At 40.6% G+C, this 10,362-nt stretch overlaps 1 long non-coding RNA gene across 1 annotated transcript; it reads left to right on the top strand.

Moving 5' to 3' along the window:
• Nucleotides 1–4,084: 4,084 nt before the first annotated feature.
• On the top strand, nucleotides 4,085–9,581 carry LOC140843996 (uncharacterized). The gene is made up of 2 exons (XR_012122008.1): nucleotides 4,085–7,678; nucleotides 8,076–9,581. It is a non-coding gene; the product is annotated as an uncharacterized lncRNA (long non-coding RNA).
• The last annotated feature ends 781 nt before the right edge of the window (nucleotides 9,582–10,362 follow it).

The raw sequence follows: 10,362 nt of genomic DNA, 5'->3' as shown, positions 1-10,362 counted from the left end.
CTCTCTTCTGGCCTGTAAGGTTTCTGTTGAGTAGTCTGATGATAGCCTAATGGGTTTTCCTTTTATGTGATCTTTTTTCTCTCTCTAGCTGCTTTTAAAAGTCTGTCTTTATCCTTGATCTTTGCCATTTTAATTATTATATGTCATGATATTGTCTTCCTTGGGTCCCTGTGTTAGGAGATCTGTGCACCTCCATGGCGTGAGAGACTATCTCCTTCCCCAGACTGGGGAAGTTTTCAGTAATTACCTCCTCAGTGACACTGTCTATCCCTTTTTGTCTGTCTTCTTCTGGTACCACTATAATACAAATATTGTTCTTTTTGGATTGGTCGCACAGTTCTCTCAATATTTTTCATTCTTAGAAATTCTTTTTCCTCTTTGTACCTCAGCTTCTTTGTGTTCCTCTTCTCTAATTTCTCTTCCATTTACAGTCTCTTCTACTACATCTAATCTGCTTTTAAATCCCTTCATTGTAGGTTTCATTTCAGATATGGAATTTCTTAATGATTGAATCTCTGACTTAAAAATTCATTCCTGAGTTCTTGAATATTTTTCTGTACCTCCATAAGCATGTTAATGATTTTATTTTGAACTCTCTTTCAGGCAGATTGGTGAGTTCACTATTAGGCCCTTTTTCTGGGTTTGTGAGATTTTGGTGTGAACCATGTTCTTTTGACGTTTCATAGTTCTGTGTGGTGTCCACTAGTGCCCAGAAGCTCCAGTCTCTGGAGCTGCTGATCCCCTAGAGTGTGGCTGGGCAACATAGGGGAGTGGAGCTGGTGCCTGGAGGTAGGAAAGACCTGTTTTCTGATTTCCATCTGCGGTGCCTGTCTCAAGTGTCAGAGCCAGTGGGTGAAGCACACAGGTGTAAGCCTCTGTGCTTTGTGTCTATAGGTATTGTAGGCTGAGCCTCCTTCTGGGGGGCCTGACACCAGCTCAGTGATTGCCGGTTTGCGAACCAGTGACGGCAGGCTAGCAGGAAGGCACACCAGGCTGTGTGTCACAGTGGGGGTCATCAGAGCTGAGTAGGCAGCCAGGGGGATGGGGCCCCTAAAGCTCCTCAAAGTCCTAACCAGCTGGCAGAGCAGGCCCAGACAACATTGTCCAGCTCTCCCTTCCCCCATACAGCAAGCTCCATGCAAACCCCACTCATTCAGCAGCCCTCTCGCTGCTATGAAGCCTCTCAAACTGCCTGCCCTTCCTTTGTCCCAGAGTGGACCCCCTCCTCCACAAATGGCCCCAATCTGTCTCTCAAGCACTCCACCTGTCTGACCCACCCAACGTCCAGAGCACCACACAGTGTAGGTTTTTGCTCCCAAAGCCGACCTCCAGGGCTGGGTGTTCAGCAATTCTAGGCTTCCACACACTCCCTGCTCTGTTTCTCTTCCTCCCACCAGTGAGCTGGGGTGGGGGAAAGGCCTGGGTCCCACTGGATTAAGGCTTTCGTACGTTACCCTGTGTTCGTGAGGTCTGGATGCAGTCTGGTTCAGCCTTCCTTCTTGTTGGTTTTAGGGTTAGTTGTAGCAATTAACTATATTTTCACACTATTTGTGGTCTTGGGAGGAATTCTCCATCTCACCTCTCACACCGCCATCTTGAATCTCACCTATAATGTATTCTTGAAATAAAACTATCACCATCTTTATTTTTAGCAATAACAGATGAAAATTCTCCCTAAGATTTAGAATTAGAATGTCCCACCAAGCTTACATTTATGTAAAAAGAAAAAAGAAATTAAAATCCAAATAACATATTTTCAGGTCTTTAAAAAGCTGATGGAGAAGACGTCCTATGATAATTAGCCAGATGTAATTATAACACTTTATGTGAAACTCAACAAAAAACAAAAATAAAAACAGAGCATTTTCAATTAAGTAAGAAAAGCAGCTACAAATTTAAAACACAAGCTAAAAAAAAAAATATTTCCAAAACACTGAGCATTTTGAAGCAAATCGGGGAGGATGTAACTTCCACACAGACTGGGAAAGAATAATCAAATAAATGGTGCAGCTCTCTAAAGTCTCAGCATCATTTACTTAGACTGGTAAGACTTGTGGGCTGGGCCAGAGACAGAAGGAATAAACAATAAGGGCCTAGTTCCACATTTCAGAACAGCAGAGTGCCGTTCAGGAAGTCTGTGCACTTGGAAAGAGAAACAAGAAATAAAAACAGAAAGAAGCAAAAGGCAAAATAGTTATTGTTTGCAGTAGATATGACTTACGTTTAGAAAACACCAGAGAAATGAACAAATAACAAACTACTAGAACTATGAAATAAAGTGAATCAAGAGACTGACTACAAAATCAAAATATAAATGCAACAGCTTTTATAATATATAGACAAAGTAAGTTAGAAAATTTGATGGATAAAAAGTTCATATTTTCAGTAGGAATAGCAGAAGAGGATAAAACACTGAGGAAGAAACTTAGCAAGAATTATGTAGGGCTTATACAAAGAAAACTTTAAAACCCAGTGAGTCACTTAAAAAGCCTGGAATAAATGGATATACATAATGTGTCTGGGGAATCCAAAATTGCACACTGTCATGAGGCCAATTCTCTCTAATCTACTGAATCAATGTGACCTGAAATAAGTTGAAAGTAAAATTTTAACTTTGACCTGTTAAAATAAACATGCAGAACTAGTCAAGAAAATTAAGAAAATTGATGGAGTGTTACAGAATATTAAAATATAATAGAGTTACATAAATTAGAGTAGCTTGTTATGAGTGATGTAATACACCCACAGCTCTCAAATCATGCAGAAGAATCACCTAGGATGCATATTAATTCTGAAATTTCCCAGTGGGTAAAACACTGAAAATTCTGATTTTCTAGGTCAGGACTAGAGCATAGAGATGTGCATTTTTTATAATAAGATTCCCAGATGATTGTAACACAATATTCTTCCCCTAACTAATCTACCAGTTTAAGGAATCCACTTTTCACTCTGAAGTGTATCACCTGATGCCCTCTAAATACTGAAAACACAGCCAATGGGCAACACTCTATTACATTCACGCAAATCTGTTTCCATGGTTGAGTCGATTATTCTTTCTCAGAACTAAAACTAAAAACTCAGAACTGTTTATGCCTATTTACAGCAAATAACTACCTAATTTAATATTACGTAAACCCAGGAAATGTGTTCTTAAAGAAAAAGGTTGTTTCTATGAAAATTAAGTTAAATGTTTTAGAAAACCACAAAAAAATATTTTGAACTAGTGTGGATAAGAAAACTCTTAACGGATTAAGGCACAAATCATAAAAAGGATTCTCACTCAGATTGCTTATGTCTTTCTTTCAAGATCTTGCCCAAACTGCCCCAATATTGATACAAAAATTAACAGAACAATAGTCATACAAAATGCCTGAGATCTAATTCAGGAGACTAGCAAATTGCATTTGTAAGTTTTATATTAAAATATTTAAGCTATTGTTTTTTTTATGATTCTCTGCTTTAACCATTTTTCTGATTAACAGAAAACACTATTTCCAATCATGTTGGCTAAACAGACATCTTCTCTAATGAAAAAAAGCACAATTTGAAAAACAGTATAATAGACAAATAGATCAATGAAACAACAGTGTTCACAGATGAACCTGTTAAATAGGAAATTTGGGAAATACATATTTCCCAATGGATGAGGGAAAGATGGAGAAATCGATAAAGGATGCTGAGAAAAATCAACCAGTCACTTGGAAAAATATTATACAGCTAGATTAAATTTTTTGTATTCTTACCAAAAAATACATTTGAAAAGAAAAACAAGGTCAAAAGTATAGGGTAAAAATCACTAAATATTTTAGCACAGTTGTAAGGAGGGAGATGTTTTAAGCATGACATTAAATATAAGCATAACCGTTTTAAAAACAAGACAACAGGCCCAAAACGGAGTTGTTTATTCTAAACCCCGTATCACCAAACAGAAACTTTATTACAGTTTTGCTTTTCCTAGAACTGCAATCTTAAACCAATTAAGTATGACCTGAGCAGTGCTAGTTAAGTGATCTGCCTGCCAGACCCCTGCCGTTCCCTAAAGGAAAGTAACCTTACAATAACCAGCTCCCCCTCACCCCATTTTCTGCTTATTCTAACTCCTTGTTTCCCTGCCTTTGTAGGACCCCAACCTCCCTGAGAAATAAGTTAGCCTAAGAGTAGCCATCTTGAAGCCCCAAAAGCCATTCTGATATATGACTCAGAGGGAACAACTGAAACCAGGTAACTCCTCTGGAAAAACAAGTTAATCAATCATGACTGCTGGCAGCGCTAACCTTTCGGTTAGTTAAGCATAAAAGCTGACCCTACCTTGCTACACCCCCAGGACGTGGCACTAACCCAGAAACCGTAGGTTTGAAAAATTACTGCCTTTGTAGTATTGTTATCTTGCTATGTAGTATTGTTATCTTGTTACTACAACATAATCTGTAACCATGGTAATTCTCTAGGGCTGAATGCCTCAGAAAATCCTATATAACCACTTAGTTGTAAGTACTCAGGGTCCTCGTTGAGACCTGCTGCGACAGGCTGACTTGGACCCCAACTAGTTGGCTTCCGAATAAATTCCTCTTGCTTGTTGCATCAAGAAACGTCTTTGGTGAGTGATTTGGGGCGGCGCCTTCCTCAGGGGAATCCAACATTTGGGGGCTCGTCCGGGATCATGCGTTCACCCCGCTTCACTCCCGAAGTCGCTCTTGGAGGAAGAGGTAAGATTAGTGGCGCCTTGAGTTGTCTGTGTTCTGTCTTCTGTTTTTCAGTGAGACCGGTCAGAATTCTGAAAAGGGGTACCCACTGTCTGGCAGCTGTCCCGATCCCGTAAAGGGGTCAAGACTGCGGTCGGTAGACGTACTAGGAGCACCGCAGGCTGCAACCCTGGGGGACGCCTCGGGGAGGTTGGGAGGCCAGGGACGCCTGGTAGCCTCCCGTCTGTTTTTCTGGCAAAGTGAATCTGATGAGATAGGGTTGATTTTCAGGTGCCAGGAATATCAACCCTCTGATTCCTTTCGGTTTCTGTTTGAAAATCTGAGAAAAAACAAAAAGCGGCCGCTGTGTGTCTAATCTGTGTGTGTCTCTGTTTTTTGTGTCTTTCATGTGCCTAATAATTGTTATACTGACAATGGGACAGACTCAGACAACCCCCTAAGTGTGTAAATGAATATATCTTTCTACCTCCGGATAGTATTAATGAAATTGATTTAAAGACAAGCGCTTGTGAAAATTGAGTGTTCTAAAACTTCCAGAAAACCTGATAAAAAAGTGTTAAGCATTAATGCTAATTTGAGTTTGCCTGAGGCGGGCATGTCCTGGTAGTTGTCGGCTGCCTGAGTTTACCTAGAGTCATTTGAGTCATGTTATCTGCTAAATCTTTTAAGAATAGAATGCTTAGAAGCTTGGCTTTGTCTAGTGTTCAGTGGGGGTCTTGTGAGTAGGCTAGCATAGTTGTTGCAGGTAAGTGAACTGGATAAGTGTGGCAAGTGAACACCTTTTTAATTGTGTGTTGCAGTGTGTATGCCTACCTGCAGCCTGAGAATCTTTGTAGTAACTTAAAGCCTTAGAGTTTTGTTAAGTTGAGAAGATGTGCTCTGTGTTTGCTGGGAGATTGTGCTGTGAAGCTCATGGTTGCAGAAATTGTAGAATGTGTTCGTAAGTTTGTCAGTCTAAGAAATGTTGATTTGACAGTTTGCAGTGTCCTGCTTCTCAGTGTTCACTGGAGCTTGAAGTTTCTAATAGTTTTGAGTTCTGGTTAGAACTGCTTAAAGTGATAGAGAGGGCATTTCTCTATGTTGAAAGATCACAGCAGTTTCTCATGCTTAAAGTCTCAGTGAGTTGCCATGAAATCATAATGTTAAAAGGACTAAAAGCTAAAGTTTGTTAACAACTGTATAACCTTTATTTGCCTTTGAAATATTTTGTTATTAAAAATGATTGCATGGCCTGAAAAATTGAATTCCTAAGCAGAATAGTAACAAAGCTTTTTTCAGCTGATTAAATGCACTTAGTTAACAAACCAAAATTTATTAAACTGTAGAATCTGGACAAGATTATGTTTCTCCCAGAAAAACAGGTTTCACTGTAAAGGTTTAGATAGACAAACGTGTGACCACTTTTGAGAAAAGTTGTAATAGATTTTTTGAGAACCACCAGGTCTTCTTGTTTAATTTATATGCTGTATGTTTTTTAAAAAAACATGGGGGACTCTCCATATTTTTTAATGCAAATAATCTTAGAGCTTTTAATAGAATTTGCATAGCAGCTTATATCTACTATTAAAGAGTAAAACATTCTTGAAGCTTTCAGGGAAGACCTGTAAACTTAAGCACTTTCTCTGCTTTTTTGTATCTGGTCTTAGACACTTATGCTGAGTTATGTTCTTATTATTTTCACTGTTTGTAAGCTATTGATTGTAAGCCAAAGGTCATCATTTCTCAGTCCCTAAATGAAGAAGTAAAATGCCTGACCTCTTTCATCTCAAATCATATTTCTGGTCATATCTGAATATCTGTGTGAAAGAAAGAGACATTTAAATTTGAGATTCTGCTTAAACTTTTAAGTTGAATTTGACTATAGCCATATTCATTCTTTGTATGTATCTCTAACAGGTCTTTTGTATGCCTGGTGATATTATACTCTGCCTTGAGTTTAGACAGTTCTTTCAGCTAAATATGAATTCTTATTGTAGCTTTTTTCCCCTCCTGAAGATGAAAGCAGAAGAATCTACCATCTGCTACCATTCTCTCAAGAATGCTTAGTAACCTAAAATTAGTTTGACTTTCTGTATGTTGTCTTTAAAAATTGACAGCAGCAATCTCCCCTGCTGCCCCACTTTTTAAGATATCTTGTTTACTGTGCTGAGTATATAGACAATAAATGTGTAATGATAGTTCTAAAAAAATTAAATGCAAAAAGGTGCTTTTACCTCTAGTTAACTCTGATATTTTCCAGAGGGCCCCTGGAACATGTCAGAAGAATTTTTTCTCACTAGAGAAAGTATTTGACTAATTTGGCTTATTTATCTGATATATATATATTTATTTACCAGGAAAGCACTGTCAAAGAGAATGATGCTAAACTTTGTTACTGAATGTTTTGTATTACAGAAATATCAGAATTTCCTTATGTCAACTGTTTTACAGTAAGCTCTCATCAGATCTTTAACCATTGTCATTTGTAAGTCTTTTGTCATTTATAGTATTATCCCTAAACTGGTAAAAAACTAGATTTCAGCAGAACAGGTATTAGTTACATAAGATTACATAAACTAAAGAAAATGATTTTGTGTCTTTTTGTTTCAAATGTTGCTGGTAAAGTGTTTTAACCTTGTTCTCTTAAACTGACAACAGTTTAGTAAATGACTATCTTTATGAGCAGAATTGAAACATCCTTCTCTCTACTTGATCCCTCCAGAGTTTAAAAACTTTCAGTGACTGTTTTTGTATTCCATGGCAGTATGTTTATTTGCACGAGTTCAATAAGAATCTGCTTTCCTTGTGAGAAGACTACTTAAGAACACTGGTTATACTACCAGGGCTTTGACTGGAATGTCGTACCTGAGAGACATGTGCATAGACTCAGATGTGAACAACTTTAAAGAACTAAGATTGACTTTATAAAGCCAACAAAGCCCCTTGGAAGAACTGGCCTAGTACCTTGCTTACAGAGTTCCCAGCAGCCTTACCAGGTGAGTAAAGAAGGTCACTTCCTGGCAGGTGCAGAGACCTCGAGAAGAGAAGAATTCATCCAAATCTACAGGTACTGCAGGTAAAGCCTGATGGCAAGTCTGGCTTGGCTGTCTGGCCTCAAGAGGCCTTTAAAAGTTCAATCTGAAATTCCTTACAAAAAGTTCCAGCAAAGCATATTTAAAAGAGCCTGTGTAATCAATTGCTCTTCTTGCTGCACCTGTGCAAATAATCAAGCCAGCTGTTAATTATTTTCTTAACCTAGTTACTTCTAGTAAAAATGAGAGTGATTTTAGAGAGAAGTATCGTTTCAATAATGTAGCCTCCTTCCAGAATAAAAAATCCAACTCCAGATGTTGCTACATAACCTAATAACACAATTTGTTTTATCTTGCCTAGAAGCCACAAAACTGCAAATAGTAATAAAAATGAAACCCAGAATAGAAGCGCCAGCCTTCTGAAGCCCTCTCAACTGACCAGTGATGGAGACCTAGCTGCACCCTTTACTGCGCCCCCTTCTCAGCACGAAGCAGCCAGAGCAGTCATCGCCCCTTTTCCTAGCAGCAGCTAGAGTCTCTATCTGTAGAAGAAAGAATGAGACCATACCCATAGCCTTCCCTGGTAAAAACAGGTATTTAATCCCTCCTCCCAAGAGATGGTGGGCTTGTAACACTAGAGTGACCCCATGTGTCTCTACTTCTGCCTTCAACTCCTCCCGTGATTTCTGTATCATGGTCCAGTTAGTACCCAGACTAATGTATCATGATGACTTATCATTCGTGGCAGAATTAGAACCTAAACTAAGGTATAAAAGAGAGCCAGTCTCACTCACTCTAGCTGTATTACTAAGAGTAAGAGTCGCAGCCGGAGTAGGACCAGGGGCAGCTGCAATTATACAAGAAAACCAACATTATGAAGGACTAAGAATAGCTATCGATGAAGATTTGAGAACTATAGAACAGTCTATTTCTAAACTTGAAGAGTCCCTAACCTCCCTCTCTGAAGTAGTGCTGCAAAATAGACGAGGGTTAGATTTACTATTTCTAAAAGAAGGTGGATTATGTGCAGCTCTAAAAGAAGAATGTTGCTTCTATGCAGACCATACTGGAGTAGTAAGAGACTCAATGTCTAAACTGAGAGAAAGATTAGATCAGCGAAAGCGAGAACGAGAAGCTAACCAGAGCCTGTTTGAATCCTGGTTCTCTAGATCCCCATGGCTTACAACTCTAATATCCACCTTGGCAGGACCCCTGCTTATTTTTATATTGCTCCTCACCTTAGGTCCCTGCATTTTAAATCGAGTAATAACCTTTATTAGAGAAAGAGTAAGTGCTGTGCAGGTGCTAATGCTGAGATAACAGTATCATACCCTCACACAACAAGAAGACACCAACATTCCATGATTAGAATGTTCAGAAAAAGAAGTGGGGAATGTAGGACCCCAACCTCCCTGAGAAATAAGTTAGCCTAAGAGTAGCCATCTTGAAGCCCCAAAAGCCATTCTGATATATGACTCAGAGGGAACAACTGAAACCAGGTAACTCCTCTGGAAAAACAAGTTAATCAATCATGACTGCTGGCAGCGCTAACCTTTCGGTTAGTTAAGCATAAAAGCTGACCCTACCTTGCTACACCCCCAGGACGTGGCACTCACCCAGAAACCGTAGGTTTGAAAAATTACTGCCTTTGTAGTATTGTTATCTTGCTATGTAGCATTGTTATCTTGTTACTACAACATAATCTGTAACCATGGTAATTCTCTAGGGCTGAATGCCTCAGAAAATCCTATATAACCACTTAGTTGTAAGTACTCAGGGTCCTCGTTGAGACCTGCTGCGACAGGCTGACTTGGACCCCAACTAGTTGGCTTCCGAATAAATTCCTCTTGCTTGTTGCATCAAGAAACGTCTTTGGTGAGTGATTTGGGGCGGCGCCTTCCTCAGGGGAATCCAACACCTTCAGCCTCTGAACGTCTCAGGTTGTACAGCTCGTCTAGGCGCCTTGCTGTTGGATTAGACGCTGCCCGACTCAAAACCACTGTCGCTCAAATAAACTCTCAAAAATTTTAACATGACTCTGTTTATGTTTTCATAGTAACCGTGGGGCAGGGAGACTTCAGAGGTGCCCCGACGACCCGCGGGAGCGATGAGTCAGCGCACGGGGTAACTGGAGGGCGCGGGACTCGCGGTTTCCGCGCTCGCGGACGGCTTCCTCCCTCGCCGCCCGCAGGGCGAGCCCAGGGCCCTCCGGGATCCTCCGCAGCTTCTGCAGTCGGGATTTCGGTAGGCAGGTCAGGGTTCATTCGGGCATGTCTGTTTCCAGACTGGATGGGAAACGGGCAGAGCCGGCCTGGGTCCGACTTACAAACCCGACCGCGTCCCGGCTGGGCTGGGTTAGAAACCAGACCTGGTCTGGGCTCATTCTGGGTCCGACTTAAGCTGAACTGGGTGCAGTGAGAGGCCTCAGGTGGTTAAAATTCTGTTGCAAGGTGGCAGTAGCAGGTTAACCTTATCAGAGATAATCTTGAATTCGAGTGGCCGTGTTAGGAGGCGGCTAGGCAGACAGAGGCAGGAGAAGGGGGCCAGGCTGTCACCGAGGAAGACGACTCCCTGGCCAGCCGCTAAGCCCTCCACAGGTCCCAGTTCCAGGTCAAGGCCACCTGACTTGGCTCGGGGGCTCCCGTGAC

The sequence above is a fragment of the Manis javanica genome, chromosome 10, assembly GCF_040802235.1.
Source record: "Manis javanica isolate MJ-LG chromosome 10, MJ_LKY, whole genome shotgun sequence".
Lineage (NCBI taxonomy): Eukaryota > Metazoa > Chordata > Mammalia > Pholidota > Manidae > Manis > Manis javanica.
This window is presented reverse-complemented; position numbering and strand designations above follow the sequence as displayed.